The sequence below is a fragment of the Heterocephalus glaber genome, unplaced genomic scaffold (assembly GCF_053883595.1).
Source record: "Heterocephalus glaber isolate CG9 unplaced genomic scaffold, H.glaber_assembly_v1.0 deba00001690, whole genome shotgun sequence".
In the NCBI taxonomy this organism is placed as follows: Eukaryota; Metazoa; Chordata; class Mammalia; order Rodentia; family Bathyergidae; genus Heterocephalus; species Heterocephalus glaber.
The window spans coordinates 4,913,472-4,929,642 of NW_028258415.1; the positions used below are offsets into that span (position 1 = coordinate 4,913,472).

Sequence of the window (16,171 nt, forward strand, 5' to 3'; positions counted from 1 at the left end):
ATTTATTGCATTCCAGAACAAAGCATTTGTGAGGAAGGATCATGTGCTAGACTCACACACAGATGATTTAGAGGAAGCCACCGCCCATGTCCTGGTAAAATGCTACAAGCACAGGCAGGGTGTTGTGACAGGGCTCTTGAGCACATCTTCCACACATGGCTTCTGCTCAGTGCCTCAGCCCAGGAAGATGTGGTGACACTGAAAACCTGACACCATCTTCTGGGAAGAACCTCAGCTGCCTTGCCATGGAAAATGCAGAATAGATACGGTTCCAAACCCAATCTTTCTGGAGCCGTCAGTCCTTGGATCAGCAGCGCGGACCCTGTGGCTGTGCTGTCTGTGTGTCTTGTGTGTGGAGAGTGATGTGCAGTCCAGCATGCTCTGGTCTGTTCTCCGATGTCATCAGAAACCCCAAATATCCCCTATTGAATACACAATGCTACATCTATGCTGCTTTCTTATGAGCTTAATTATGTAAATCCATCATTTAAGTTTAAAAACCAATGAAATCTAGGAAGGGAGGAAAAGGAAAAGGTGTATTAATTAGCTGCATCTCAGTGAGCATTATGGTATCACAGCATCATGCTGCTCTCTCTAATTATGTATGAGAAACTCAGGCAGCCAGACTTGAAGTGCTGAAGTCACCACTGTGGATATTAACACCTCTCAATGAGGACGAAACCAGTCTCCTTACCAGTGCTAGTGAATTCCTGAGCTAGGTGTGTGAAGTTAGAACCTTGGAACTCCTCATGGAAGCTCTGCACACATTCACAGCTGACTTAGGGTGGGACAGTTATTTCTATTTATGGGCAACAATAATTAAGGAAAAGACAATTATTATAACATTAAATTTTTCTAAAAACTTTGAAATGGTTAACTAATGCTTTTGTATTTGACCAATACACAGAGTGCAGTACATTACCCCAAAGTCTAAGCTGTTAAACAAAAAGAGGCACAAAGATAAAGGCAAAGTGAATAAAAGCTACTTCATTCCAATATATAGACATCATATTCTACAAAGTGACTTTGTGTTTAATAAAAGTCCAAACATGTATTTAAGGCCTTAAATAATTATTATGAAAAATATTACAATTCATCCAACATATCTAGTCTTCAGGTAACATATATAGATTTTGCACATATTTACTACTAGCCACTCCTCACAGGCCTACTGTTCTTATCTTCTTTTGCTATTTTCATTTTTCAACATGTTTAGAGAAATCCCTTTCATGCTCAGAGTCCTATAAGATTAAAATATTAAGCTTTTTTCTTTAATAGCACAGTGGTTTATCTGTTGCCTAAATTTTGATCCCCAAAAGTAGATGTTTGTGAAGGATTAAAGAAAATAATTTATAGTAGGAAGATCAAACAAGAAATTGAGATCATTAACATGAAGGCTCATCAAGCAAGGCACATTATCTTAGAGCTTTTCTATTTCTACTGCTACTTGTGTCATTATACAATTATGTGTGTGTGCATAGAGGAAACAGTTTAGAAATATAAAATAAATATCAAGGGCAGTTGGAAACAGAATGTGAATGAGTATGGTGCTAGCACTAGCTCAACACCTGAGCAATGGAAGTAATGGTAATAGGATTTAGAATGTGACTGTACACTTTCATAAGTCCAGAGTAAATGATTTCATTCTTCTTTCAGTCAAATCCCACACACTTACTTCTGCCAGTATCTTACCAATCTACTTCTATGAAAGAAATCCTGTCCCTCTTCATACACTCAGGAAAATTAAGAAAAAAAATGTGCTTTCCATTCACAATAGCTACATCTTGGAAATAACCTGTATGTCCATTAACAGATGAATGAATAAAGAAAATATGATATTTATATACAAGAGAGTACTACTCAGCCATAAAGAAGGATAAATTTAAGTCATTTGTAGGAAGATGGATGCATCCGAGACCATAATGCTAAGTAAAATAAGTCAGACACCGGTTAAGTATCACATAAGCTTCCTGTTATATGAAAAACCCATAGTATAAGTAATTTAAAGAGTGAAATAAAAGCCAATAAGAAACAGAGAAGCAGACCTTTTGCAAATGTGAAGGGGATCTAGGGAGGGAGGAAGAAAGAGAGGAAGGCAAAGGAGAAATAAAAAGACTAAGATATGATGTGCACATGTCCCAATTTCCCAAGATAAATGTATTCATTATGCATCACAGACATATACTAACAAAAAAAAATATTTTTTACAAGACCAGTGCTCTAACATCTGAGCTATGGGGCCCTCCTAAAAAATATTTTTTAAATTATGCTTTCAAAGGCTTTTAGGTCTCCTCTACCTCCTCCCTTCTTATTCCTCTTTCTGCAAATCAACAATAGCAATTTAAATAAAAATATAAGATATTCTTATAATAGACATTAAATGTCTTAAAAATAGACAAAGCCTGGGGAGTGATTTCACAAAGGTGGAAGAATGGGAGATCTCAGACTTCGCTGCTTCCAGCAAATAGTACAGCTAACAGCTCTCCACGGGGGGTTGGTGAAAAATGTAAAACTGGGAAATAAGCCCACAGGAAAGGGCTTTTGGGCCACGATACCTACCACTACTTCTGGCCCCTGTCCCACCTCTCTCACCTCAGAGGAGGTTATCCATGCAGGCGCCAACAGCACCCCGCCCCAGTCAAAATGAGAAAACACAGAAATAAGTCTCAAAACCAGACTTCCAGATCACCTACAGCAACCTCAAAGGGAAATGAGATGGAACACTCTGATACTCAACCACCTGAACCGACTGAACTGGCAATAAAAGGGGATCTGGAAAAAATGAAATCAGAAATAATTGCTCAGATAACAGGAGAAATTGTGCCCCTAGTGCAAGACATGATTCATAAATCTAGAGAGGAGCTGAGGAACATGATGGAATCCCAACATAAGAAACAAATGGAATCCATAAAACAGATGCAAATAGATTTCCAGGACATGAAAAACTCCACTGAAAGTCTACACAGCAGAATGAGCCAATGTGAGGACAGAATTTCAGACATAGAAGATAAGATTGCAATTAGTGACCAGGAAAAGAAAAATTGCTTCAAAATTATAAGGGAACATGAGAAAGCAATCCAGCAGCTGCTAGATGATGCAAAGAAGAATAACGTAAGACTGATTGGGCTCAATGAAGAAACAGGAGAGAGTGGAGATAACATAAAAAAATCTCTTCACAGAAATAATGGCAGAAAACTTCCCAAGCAGGGGAAAAGAGCTTGACATACAGATAAGTGAGGCATATAGGACTCCAAATAGCCTTGATCAAAAAAAATGTACACATAGGCATATAATTGTTAAGATTCCAGAAACACAACAGAAGAACAAAGTTCTCCAAGCAGTCAGAGAAAAGAAACAAATCACATACAAAGGAAAGCCCATCAGAATCACAGCAGACTTCTCAACACAAACCATCAAGACAAGAAGAGCTTGGAGTGACATATTCCAAGCCCTAAAAGAAAACAGCCTCCAACCCAGATTGATGTACCCTGCAAAACTATCTTTCAAAATGGATGGAGAAATAAGATACTTTCATGACAAAGAGCACCTTAGGAACTTCGTGAATACCAAACCAGCACTCCAAAGAATTTTACACAATATCCTAGGAACAGACATTGAGGATCACAACCCCAGAAAGCAAAGCAGAATGAACTCATCTGGCATGATAAGAAATTAAATGTAAAGGGGGAGAACCCAACAAAAAGAAAAGGTCATGGCAATGACGAGTCAATACGTTTCAGTTATAACCATCAACGTTAATGGTCTCAATTCACCAATCAAAAGAAATAGACTGGCAGAATGGGTCAAGAAGCAAAATCCAACAATATGCAAAGGAAAGATAGCCTCTTTAATAAATGGTGCTGGAAAAATTGGGCTTCAACTTGCCAAAGATCAAAACTAGACCTGCATCTCTCACCATGCACTAAACTCAAATCAAAATGGATTAAAGATCTAAATATTAAAATAGAAACTCTGAACCAGTTGGAACAGAGGTTAAGTAGAACCCTTGAAGACATCGGTGTAGGAAAAGATTTTATGAATAAAACCTCAGTTGCCCATGAACTAGCACAAACAATCAACAAGTGGGATCTCTTCTTATTAAAAGGCTTCTGCACAGCAAGAGAAACCACCAGCAGTGTGAAGAGGCAACCCACAATGTGGGAAAAAATCTTCACCTGCCGTTCCTCAGACAAAGATCTACTGTCTTGAATCTATAAAGAACTTAAAAAGATCAGACCTCCCAAATTTAAAGACCCAATCCAAAAATGGGCATTTGAAATGAATAGACATTTTTCAGACAAAGAAGTAGAAATAGCAAACAAATACATGAAAAAATGTTCAACATCACTTGTCATTCAAGAGATGCAAATGAAAACAACGCTGAGTTTCCACTTCACTCCAGAAAGAATGAATGCTATCATGAAATCAACCAATAACAAATGCTGGCAGGGCTCTGGGGAAAGAGGAACCCTGCTCCATTGCTGGTGGGAGTGTAGACCTGTGCAAGCTCTGTGAAAATCAGTATGGAGACACCTCAAAGAACTAGGACTGGAAGTCCCATTTGACCCTGCTATTCCACTGCTGGGGATCTTCCCCAAAGAATTAAAAGAATCATACCACAGTGATATATGTGCACCCATGTTCATAGCAGCGCAGTTTGTAATAGGTAAAACTTGGAAACAGCCCAAAAGCCCAGCAACTGGAGACTGGATAAAGAAAATGTGGTTTTTTTATAAAATGGAGTACTACTCAGCCATAAAAAATGAGAAATTAGAGACATTTATAGCTAAATGGATGCACATTGAGGCAATACTCTTAAGTGAAATAAATAGGACACACATGTGTAAATACCGAGTCATTTCTCTGGTGTGAGAAACTGAAAGTGTAAATAAGGACTAAATGTATAATAGGTAATGTGAAATAGGAAGAAAAGGGGCAAAGGGGAAGGAAGTGGGAGGGCTAGGGGAAAGGATAGAAGGGAATGAGATTAATATGAGCAAATGGAAAAATAGGAACAAAATCTTTGTAAATAGGGAGGACGGGAGGGGTTGAAGGGAGGGCTGGGCAAGGGTGAAAAACAAGAACCAAGAGAGACTTTGCAAAGGTACAAATTTCCAATGATGAATGTCATTATATTGTATACCTAAAATGTACCAATGATTAGAATGAATAATCGATAATGTAAAATAGGAAGAAAAGGTGCAAAGGGGTAGGGGTAGTGGGAGGGGCAGGGGCCAGGAAAGAAGGGAAAGGAAAAATGATGAGAAATGGAAAAAATGGAAATAAAGTCTTTGTAAATAGGGAAGGGTGGAGGGCGTGAAGGGAGGGCTAGGAATGGGGAAAAAATAAGAACCAAGATGCATCATGTAAAGGTACAATTCCCAATGAGAAATGTAATTGTGTTGTATACCTACAATGTACCAATAAAAGAATTTAATTTAAAAAAAAAAGGAAAAGAAATATAAAACTGGGAAATAAAGCCTGAGAGACCCAAGTGGACCACAGAACTAAATAAAGACCATATTAAAAAGGGTGAGAAGAGAGGTTGCACTCTGGGTTCCTCCTTCAAGTTGACATAGAGCCCCGGAGAGGGTTTTCCAGGGCCCACATCTTCATTATGGCGAAAGAAAATCCAAAGCGGACGTTCAGCTTCCACGTTCAGAGTCTCGCTATGATGCCCAGGATGCCTCTGGTCCGGCGCGCAAGAAACGCACAGGCTTGTTCAGTGAGTTCCGGTTAGGTCGGATAGAAACCAAGAAAATATGAGCTGCTCAGGCGACCAGTGGGCGGGTCTTGGTTGTTGGCTGTGTTACTGCCCCCAGAGGCAACCAATCAGCTACTAGAGGCAGTGTCCCCAGTCTCCCTGGCAATGGAAGGCTAGGCCTGGCTTGAGTCTGTGGACTGCAGCCTCAGCGCTCAGCCTTGGACCACATTTCACTGGCTAGCCCTGGCCGCAGAGTTTCAGCAAAGTACAGGAGCTAGTCTTGAAGAGTGTTCAAGTGACAGTTCGGGGCAACCTCAGAGCCCACCCAGCACCACACCCAGGGAAAGAGACAGAGAGCAGAAGGTGGTTTCCGGAGGTAGAAGCTGGGGGAATGGGAAGATGTTGGTCAAAGATACAAAGTATTTAGAAAGAACCAATGATAAACTCTGAAGGTGAAAAAATGAAATTTCTTCATCGTGTGTATCAAGTAACATCCCTTTAATATGCCTTGAGTTAATAAGTCTCTGGCATCTTAAGATTCCCTCCATTTGTGAGATGGGAATCCTTCAGCTACTCTAAGAACAGAAGCTTTCTGTTGACTTGTGTGGAATGAAAACCAGTGAGGTTAGAAGCTGAAAGATTTTCCCAGAACATTTTTCATATGGCTTCTGAACTCTCAATGTCCTGCCTGGCTTGTATTTTCACATTATCTTCATCATTTGCAAATGCATTATATAGAAATGAACCACAAAACTGCTTTTGGGGAAATTACTTTCAACTTGCTCAAGTGGAAGCACTTTAGTCACAAGCTACAAAAATATCATTTTCATAAGTTAAAAAAAGGAAGGATTGCCCATATACTAACTGAATTTCCTGGATAGTGGAAAGAGAAACCATGTAGATTAAATTAGCCTATTATAATTTGAACTCACAAAAAGCATGGAAATAAAATGCATGCAGTGTTTTGAAGCCTTCTATGTTCATCCAATACACATATACTACATGGACAGAAGCAATTAGATTTATGTAAGATAAAAGTATAAGTAAAACATGCTCTTTGCTTAATAAAGTAGAAGAATTCAAAGAAAATATGATTTATGGAAACTTTCAAACAATTTGCCTTCACAAATAAAATGCCACCCCATTCATTGACACAACTGGTTATGAGCAGACAGAAGGAAAAAGTGAGGTTCATAAACTTAAAGGGTATTCATGAGTAAGTCAAGAAGCTAATGGTTAAAAATATGCTAATAACTATTAATGAGGTATGCCAAAATGGACCATTTCTAATAAAAATATTCCAAATATGAAAGAAGAAAATAGCAAACATTTCCTGATTATTGATTATAAATATTTATTTTATACATGAAAAAACTAAATCACAGTACAGTTAAGTAGTTTCCTTCAGTGACAAAAAAGAGCAATCATGGAGCAGAGATTAAAATGAATATACTGGAATGAAAAAATTGAATGAGAACATAATTCTTAAAATTTCACCCTTGCTATATTCTTCTAGGTTCTTTGCGTGTTAATGTTCTCATCTTCTTCATAGAACCTTTGAACACGATGACAGCCATTGGTATAGTATGTTCTGAGTGAACAGAGGTATGGAGAGGAACCCTTGGCTAACTGTGGCAACATTCCCAGTACTGGAGAGGTACCATTCAAATCCTACCACCTGTACAACTTTTACTATGGGACTGGTCATATAAGATATAGGGCATGCCGGTAAAGACAGAGGCACTTTCAACATCCAGGTATAACAACATTCAACTAGATTATTAATTTATACTTATAATTGATCTCTTACATTTCAATATGGAAAATAAAGATTGTTACTGATTATGAAGACATAATGCCTTTTATCTTAAAGCAATTGGATAGTTTCGGTTACATCTAAGTTATTAAACACATATTGATTTTTCCTGAGAATAGTAGAGGATGAACTTGACTGAATAAATTAAGTCATCTTTGTAGTAAGCAATATGATGGCTTCTTACAGAAGTCTGAAATCTGTGGCTATGTTACCGTATGTAGAAAGAAAGAATTTTGCAAATATGATTAAGAGCCACAGAAAGGTTATTTTAGATTTTCTAGTTGAGCCACATATAACCACATTGTGTTGGAAAGATTCGCCATCAGAAGGTTTTATTGGGTTGTAGCTGATTTTGACACTGGAAGAGGAAGCCAGAGCCAAGAAATGAGGAGGGTAGATCTAGAAATTAAAAATGGCAAGGAAGGGGCAGGGGATTTAGCTAAGCAGTTCTGCCTCCTGCCTTGAAAGTGCAAGGTCCCAAGTTTGATCCCCAGTACCAAAAAAATGGGAAACAGATGATCCCACAAAGACTTCAGAAATGAATCAGCCCTTTGAAGTTCAGTGAGAGATGTGTTGGACTTTAGGCCTCCATAACTATAAATAATAAATTTGTGTTGTCTTAAGCTACTAAGTTTGTGATAATTGTAGCAACAAAATATAGGCAAATACAGTACAAGTGATTGATAATAGATAAAAAGATAGATTAAATATAAGAAATAGAAATAATATTGATTATTCTGTTAATTTTCCATCATTGTGACACAGTACCTGGGAAAAACAACTTGAAGAAAAAATTTATTCTGACTCACAGTTTCAAAGGCTTCAATCCACAGTCAGCTGGCTCCACTGCTTTTAGGCTTGTGCTGAGGCAGAAACATCATGGTGGAAGGGTGTGGCAGAGAAAAGTTGCTCACCTTATGGTAGCCAGGAAGCAGAAAGAGAGAAAGTAAGAGAAGAAGGGTCTAGGGACAAGATATAGACCCCAAGGGCACTTCTCCATCCTATGGCCCACTCCCATCAACTAAGTCCCCCTTCCTAATTTTCCATCACTTCCCAATAACACCATCAAATGATGAATCCACCAGGGATTAATCCACTGATAAAGTTAGAGCCCTCAGGATCCAATCACCTTTGAAAAGTCCCACCTCCAAAATTTGCTGCGCTGTGGACAAGCCTTTAACATAGAGCCTTTGAGGCAACATTTCAGACCTAAAAAATAACAAGATTAATCTTGTTATTGCAGTGGTAAATTCAAATGGAATATAACATTTAAATGATAGCTCACCTTGATAAAAGGAATAAAGATTCTAAAAATGAAATTAGAAGCTAAATTGCTGTAACAAAGTCCTACTTTGTATGATTCAAAGAAAATATCATAAGATTACAGAGAAAGACATATCTGAATATTGATATGAGTTCATTCAGTTGGATAGGGGTTATTCCTGAGGAAAGAATATGAGCATTATATAGAAGATAAGAGAAATATCTCAGACCTGGAAGACTAGCTGGCATTAAAAAACAGTTTTGTGTTCTCATTCCTTTACAGTTCTTTCAGATCACAAATGAAGAGTAGTTTGTTGGGTTTTTTTTTTTCCTTCAAAGTAGACAGCTTGTTTTGGTGGCTAGTAGGCTTAGGAGGAGATTTTAGATAGAATCTGATACGTTGTTTGGACTGAGCAGAAAATGGTATCATGATCAGTGAATGTTAGAGTCTCCCAGAAAAGAAGGAGTTTCATGCTTAGTTCAATATCATCAGGGATGATAGCCAATCTGCACCTGCTGGTAAAACATAGGACTCTGGGCTGGGGATTTAGGTCAGTGGTTCTGCCGCCTGTCTTGAAAGTGCAAGGATCCGAGTTAGATTCGCGGTACTCCAAAACAAAAAAACAAAAAAACCCCATAGAACTCTACCGAACTATAGGAACTATTCAGGTTGATTTAAAAAAATGGTTTCCTAGAAGGGAATGGAATTAATATGAGAAAGTGAAAAAATGTAAACAAAGTCATTGTAAATAGGGAGGGATGGAGGGGTTGAAGGGAGGGCAGGGGAGGGGGGAAAAATAAGAACCAAGAGAGTATGATGAATATCATTATATTGTACATCTAAAATGTACCAATAAAAGGATTTTCCAAAAGTAATGTTTTCCTCCTTCTGGGGCCACACTGTTACCTTCTGGCTTCTAACCCAGGGCTCTGAAATACTCCTAATCCAGCAGCTATAGTGCTAACATCTGATGTAGTGGTTAGACTGGTTGTTACATGTTTTCAATATTATTGTGGGTATTATTTTGAAGAAGGTTGGGTGATTTAATCACGTATTTATAATATCCAGGGCAGAGTATATATAATTCATTAAAAGAATATAGTGATGTGTGTTTCTAGAAGTAATTTATCTGGAATCAAGCAGAGAAATAGCTGTGTTAGATTTACTTCTTGGGAAAAGCCTATTAATTACCAGCATGGAAAAGTTCCTGGCAGAAGAACTTAGTAGAATGCTTAGCAAAGACCTCACATCAGTAACAGGAATTGGCAAGTGCATGCCACTCAGCTCTCTCAGGGCAAATAGTACACATTCTTGGCACATCAAAAATGTTCTAAAAATGGAATTTACCATGTACAAAACAATAAAAGAATGGAATGCCTTTTCTGTTACCACCACATATGGAAGAAATCCAGAGATTTTTACAGACACATAAATTTTGTTCTGGGAACTAAACTCAATGCCAACATGTGGTAGATAGAGAAACAGACATTTAGAATTATCTCACAGAAGAGAATTGCAAAACTTTTCCATCACCAGTCATGCTGGGAGAATGCAGGACTGTGTTTTGGTCATGATCATACAAAGACAATAGAAAGTAGTCCCACCTCCTACACTGGATTGTATCCAGGTACATACATCTGGTGTTCTCACCTATGCGTTCATATACAAGGTCGTGGTTGACTTAATACACTGGTAAGAACTTGAATTTTCTATAAATAGTGGAAAGGTTGCCAGAAATCTATTTCACTTTATGATTTCCTCTGTCTTCCAAAGCTATGCAAAATTTACTCAGTCCACATGTATATCAAGGTTTCATGTAGATTTTCTACTTTCTGTGAAATCTTTGAGAATTCTGGACAATGAGCTGGAGGAATAAATCTAAGACTTAGCACATAGATCTTGCTCTGTTATGTGGAAACATTCATCAAAGTATGAAAAAGTGAGAATGGCCCAGAATTTTATTGCTCATTCATAGTCTTCCATTAATGATACATTAATTTCTCTGCTGCTGAATGTAGATCTGAAAAACCCCCTTACTACTTCTTATTAAAACTTCTGGGATAGGAAATTTGTTAAATTTTAAATATGAATTATGAATGTGTGTGTATAATTTATTTGTGTAATGTATAATTTTAACTTTGCACTTATCAAAGTTGTATGATAATTAGTTGTACATATGCATACATATTTTCTTTATGAGACTAGGGTTCTTCTGGATAAAGACTTAGCTTATTTGCTCTTGTTTACCAAGAATGTAAGGTTTTCTTGAAAGAACTGAATAAGCACTTGAAGCATCATTTTCATTTCTTTTCTTTTTTATGTCCTAATCAAGTTTTAATAACATGGTTAACAAGAAATGCACACCATTTAGCAAGCACACAAAGACTATGGGTAGGAAACTAACAATCCCCAGAGCATTTGTCTTCTCAGCCTGTTTTCTGCCTACCTTTGGAACAGTATTGATAGTCACTACATTCAGAGAATCCAGGAGGAGGACTGCATGGACAGATGAACCTTTATTTTTAAAGATAGCACTTCAAATAAATTAAAAGGGATAACCGTCAAGTGTTCAAATTGTGAAGAAATAGTTGAAAACCTAGAGAGACTCCAAGCTGCTGTCTTCTAACCTCATTCTTTGTCCAGTGACAAAAAGCCACATGTCTCAGTACTCCCACTCCCTTTTTCCACACTGAGATGAGGGAAGCAATTGCAAGCAGGAGACCAGACAGAGGAGAAAGCTGCATCTGATTCGAATGAACATTGCTACTTACTTGCTAATACAGGTATCACTTTATGATCAAATGTATTCCTTCAAAATAAAAAAGGGGAGGGCCAGGGATTTAGCTCAGTGGTGCCACCACACAAGGTCCAAAGTTTGATCCATGTACCAAAAAATTAAATAAATAATAATAAATAAATAAAAATAAAAAAGGGGAGAGGAAGCTGCATGTTTTTAAAAATTAAAATTATTTACGGATAAAACACTAACTCTAGTGCCCTTAATGGGCAATAGCAACTGTTTTCTTCTGAAGTCAAACACCATCCCCAGCTGAGCCTTTGCTCTACAAGATTTTCAGGTGATGTTACCTAAACTTTGTCAAAAGAAAAGAACAAGTTTAAGTCCACATTCTCCATTTGAAGCATTGCACCAGGGACTCCCCTAAGTCTGTAAGTTTTCACGTTCACAGTACATGGAACAAGTTTTTCTTTTTAATTTTTTCCCTCACTCAGAGAAGCCACACACACAGTGGCTATTGACTCTGGAAACTTGGATGGGGCTTTTTCCTATGAGGCCTGGCTAGAGCGGCCCAAGGTTTCTCCTTGAGGAGAAGTGATGCTGTCATGCTCTATGGATGGAAAAAAAAGCAAGAAAATAAAAGCATCTGGTACACATTTTATGAGATCCATTTGGATTCACTATGTTCCAAACCTGCTGCTGGATGCCACTTGTCTACTTCGTGTGTTGAACAGTCTATGGCCTTGGAATAGGTCTCAATTTGAAGAACTCTTATTGGATGCCCCAGATATTGATGCAATAGCAGTTCCAGTAGGAAAACTTGTGGAGACTGACTTTCAGATGTGATGCAGCAAGTAGGGGTCACAGGCCAACTGCAGGACATCAATGCATTCCTTCTTTCAGTAGGCCAAGAATCAGCAGATAAACACCTTTGCTTCAGATATTACTATTGGCTTCCGCAGGAACTGCACTTCAGTACCTATAAGAATAGTATTCTCTTGGGGCCAGGGATTTAGCTCAGTGGCACCACACCTGCCTTGCAAGAGCAAGGTCCTGAGTTCGATCTCTGGTACCGCAAAAAAAACCAAAACAAAACAAAACAAAAGAAACATTTATATATATATATATACACACACACACATGTATACATATACACATATACATATATATGTATATATATACACATATATATACACATATACATATATACATATATACATATATATACATATATATGTGTGTGTGTGTGTGTGTGTGTGTATATATATATGTGTGTGTATATATATATATATATATAAAAGATAGTATTCTCTTGAAGAATGTCCTGTTGGGACTGGTTGTGGCCAAAAGATTTCCTTCCATAAAGACGCTGATAGAAGATTACACCCACTGACCAGACATCAACTTTATTTAAGATCTTTGGTGGTTCTTCCCCAACCACAAAACACTCTGGGGCAAGTACCAATAAGTACCAGCACCTTGTGATGTTAGCTCCATGACCTCCACTAAATTGTAGCTATCATCATCCATGATCTTGGAAAGACCAAAATCTGTAATTTTTATTTCTCCATAAGCTGTATCATTTACTAAAAGAATACTACCTGCTGGCCAGGGATTTAGCTCAGTGGTGCTACCGCCTGCCCCGCCAGCACAAGGACCGCGAGTTTGATCCCTGGTACCAAAAAAAAAAAAAGAATATTTCCTGGTTTGAACTCATAATGTATAATGGGAGGTTTTCTTTCATTCAAGTACTTTAAAGCATTCACAATCTGTACGATAATGGATCAGGCTTCTTTCTCTGACATTAATTTGTGCTATTTCAGGTAGAAGTCCAGATCATTTCACTCACAGTACTCTAAATACTATACAAAATGAGTCAGTGTTCAGTGAAAAGTAATCGCACAGTTTAACTATTCTGGGATGATCTAATTCTTTGTGAATATGGTATTTCCTACATGCATGCTTGTGGTAATTCTCATCTCTCCAGTTTTTATTTAACTGGTGAATTTTCACAGCTACATATCTTTGCTCTGCTGGATCTAATGCCTTGTAAATTTCACTGAAACCTCTTCTACCCAAAAGATGTAACAACATGTATCTGTCATTGAGCACTGGATGATGTTTAAATTGTGAATTATCTTTATTATATATCCTTTTTAGTTCCCTGATATGTAAATTACTAACCCTTTCTAGTGTTTCCAGCTCAGCCTGGATCTCTGCTTCCTCCTTTTTCAGGTGGCCTAATCTCAGTTTGAAGATTTCTTCTTGTTCATGTACTCTCTTAATGTTAACGTTTTATTTCCAACTCCATTGGTCTTGCTTTTCTGCTGTTTCTGCTCATTGGTTGCTGGAGATGTTTGACCTATGGCAGGAGGTTTCCAATTTGCTAACATTTTCTGTTGTCTTTCTATCTCTTCCCTCTGAGAATTTATCCTTTCTTGTTGCTTGATGAGAGTCTGGAAAGCATAACCATGTGTCCATTGTTCAGTAAAGTAGGTCCCGTGTTGGACAATAGTAAAGTGGCCCAATCTCAAGCGGTCCTGCATACTCTTATCTCTACATGCCATCTTCTCTTATTTTGACTTTTCTATAAGGACTTTCTTGCTCATTGTGACACATCTATTTAATCTTTCTTTGTATCTCTATCATTTTTTGCTGTTTTTCAATTTGCCATCTTAAATCACAGTTGGCTCTTAATAAATCATCTATTCTTCCTTCTTTTCTAAATCAGAATTCTTACTGTTTTCTTGTGCAGATATTTTTTCTATTGTGAGGTCAAACTGGGTCTGTCTGTGCTGGATGGAGATCTGCTTTTGGGAGCTGCAGGAATGCTCTGTGTGGCCAGATACTGTAGAAGAGGGACTGTTTTGTTGAGCTGACACAAAAGTGAAGCAGAGGTCAGCTCCCCTTTGTGCTAACTGCAAGTAGAGGTTTTGCTAGCATCACTGACATAAAGGTTGGTAGAGCAGATTGCTCCTCCCTCCTTCACAGCGCTGCCATCTAAACCTTCGAGGGGTTGCTCTAGGGATTGGATAAGGAATGTTGCAATGAGGATGGTGAAACTGGTGGAACACTGCTGCCTGGGCTGGTTCCTGGCCCACTTCCCCCAACAAACTCAAAGTAATCAGTAATTTTATGTCCCCTAGGAATGCCTTTCCCTTGGTTAGTTTCATATGGTTCAGTTTTTCTTTCCCCCTTTCACTGGTCATTCTGGTTTTTCTCACGAGTCTCTACTTCTTAATCACTCAAGGATTCCACGCCAGACAAACTCTGGTTGGAAGATTCACTATTGAGTGGCCCCTTACTAACTCCGACTCCAGTAAACCGGGCCGCTAATAATTCCTGCTGTCGTGGGTCCAGGCTATGCAATTCTTCCATCATTTCTACTGTCATGCTCGTCCCGGGAGGGGGCCTGACTCGGCCTAGCAGCCAGCCGCTCCTGTCTCCCTCTGGGGAGGATCCGGGGCCTCTCCTGAGAGCCTCAATCCTCCGCCCCGGCAGCCATCGATCGCGCCGGGCTCCATGAGAGGGCGGGCGTGCTGGGAGGAGGGCCGCGGAGGCTGCAGATTCCCGGACTCGCGTAAGGAGCCAGAGGCCTGACTCGGGTCCAGGGCTCCAGCGGCAGCGGGGGCCCGGGACCGGCCTCTGGGCGCCCGACAAAGGCGCAGGAGGGCACAGGCTGGGCTAGGAGGTGGGGGCCGGCTAGGCTCGGGGCCACTTTGGTGCAGCCCGGAGGGCGAGGGGTGGGGGATGGGGAGAGGGGATCGGAACCGCTGGTGCCCAGGACCCACCTCTGGCCCCTTAATCATGAAGCATCTTTTTCAAATCAAGTTGACTTGCAATGAATTGCATTTTCAAAGCTTTATGATACAGATCCTTTGGGACCACACAGCCCAGATGATTTCTGACATTGCTTAAGCAGAGGTGTACAGTGGAGTATAACAGTTATAAATTGACTTTAAAGTGAATTCTGGCAAACCAAAGTATGTTTTCACACATATTGCTTTTGTTTCTCATCTTTTGCTACTATAATATTATTTATAACCTTAAATGAGAAAACAAAATCATAGCTAAATATATGATTCTTTTTGTTCTAGTCCTCAAAAGAATGTTTCCCAAGCATAGAAGGTTATTAAAGAAGTGAGTGCAGCCCAATATTTGTTGCTAATTAGCTTTTTGTTGTTTTTTTTTAAAGCAGGGATCGAACTCGGGACCTTGTGACAGAACCACTGAGCTAAATCCCAGCCCCGGTTGCTAATTAGTTTCTAACTTCAAGCAAACTTGTTGAGACTTAAAATGGAACTGAAATTTAAATGGGAAAACTGATCTCAATAATGGCTAGTGTCTCTAGAAATTCAAAGTTCTATTATTTTTTTCTCCATGTCACTTTATGACTACCAGGTCCAATAAGATATGAACAACAAACATTGGGCAAGCCTTTCAATTTCATCCCCAGCTTAAGAAAAAAAAACTACACAGGTCATTATTTCCCACTGTACCTTCCCTTGCAGTAGACGTAGGGAGAAACTGGAATCCCTCTCTCTCAGAGAGACAAATAGAAGCACAGAGATAGAAAAAAGGTATGAACAAGCTCATTTTATCAATAGTGGAGATAGGATTGGATCAGTTATCCTGGATCCAAAACCTTGT

General features: G+C 38.9%; 1 pseudogene; it reads right to left on the reverse strand.

Moving 5' to 3' along the window:
* Positions 1–12,276: 12,276 nt before the first annotated feature.
* LOC101701496 (serine/threonine-protein kinase tousled-like 2) lies at positions 12,277–14,730 on the reverse strand (annotated as a pseudogene).
* Positions 14,731–16,171: the final 1,441 nt, after the last annotated feature.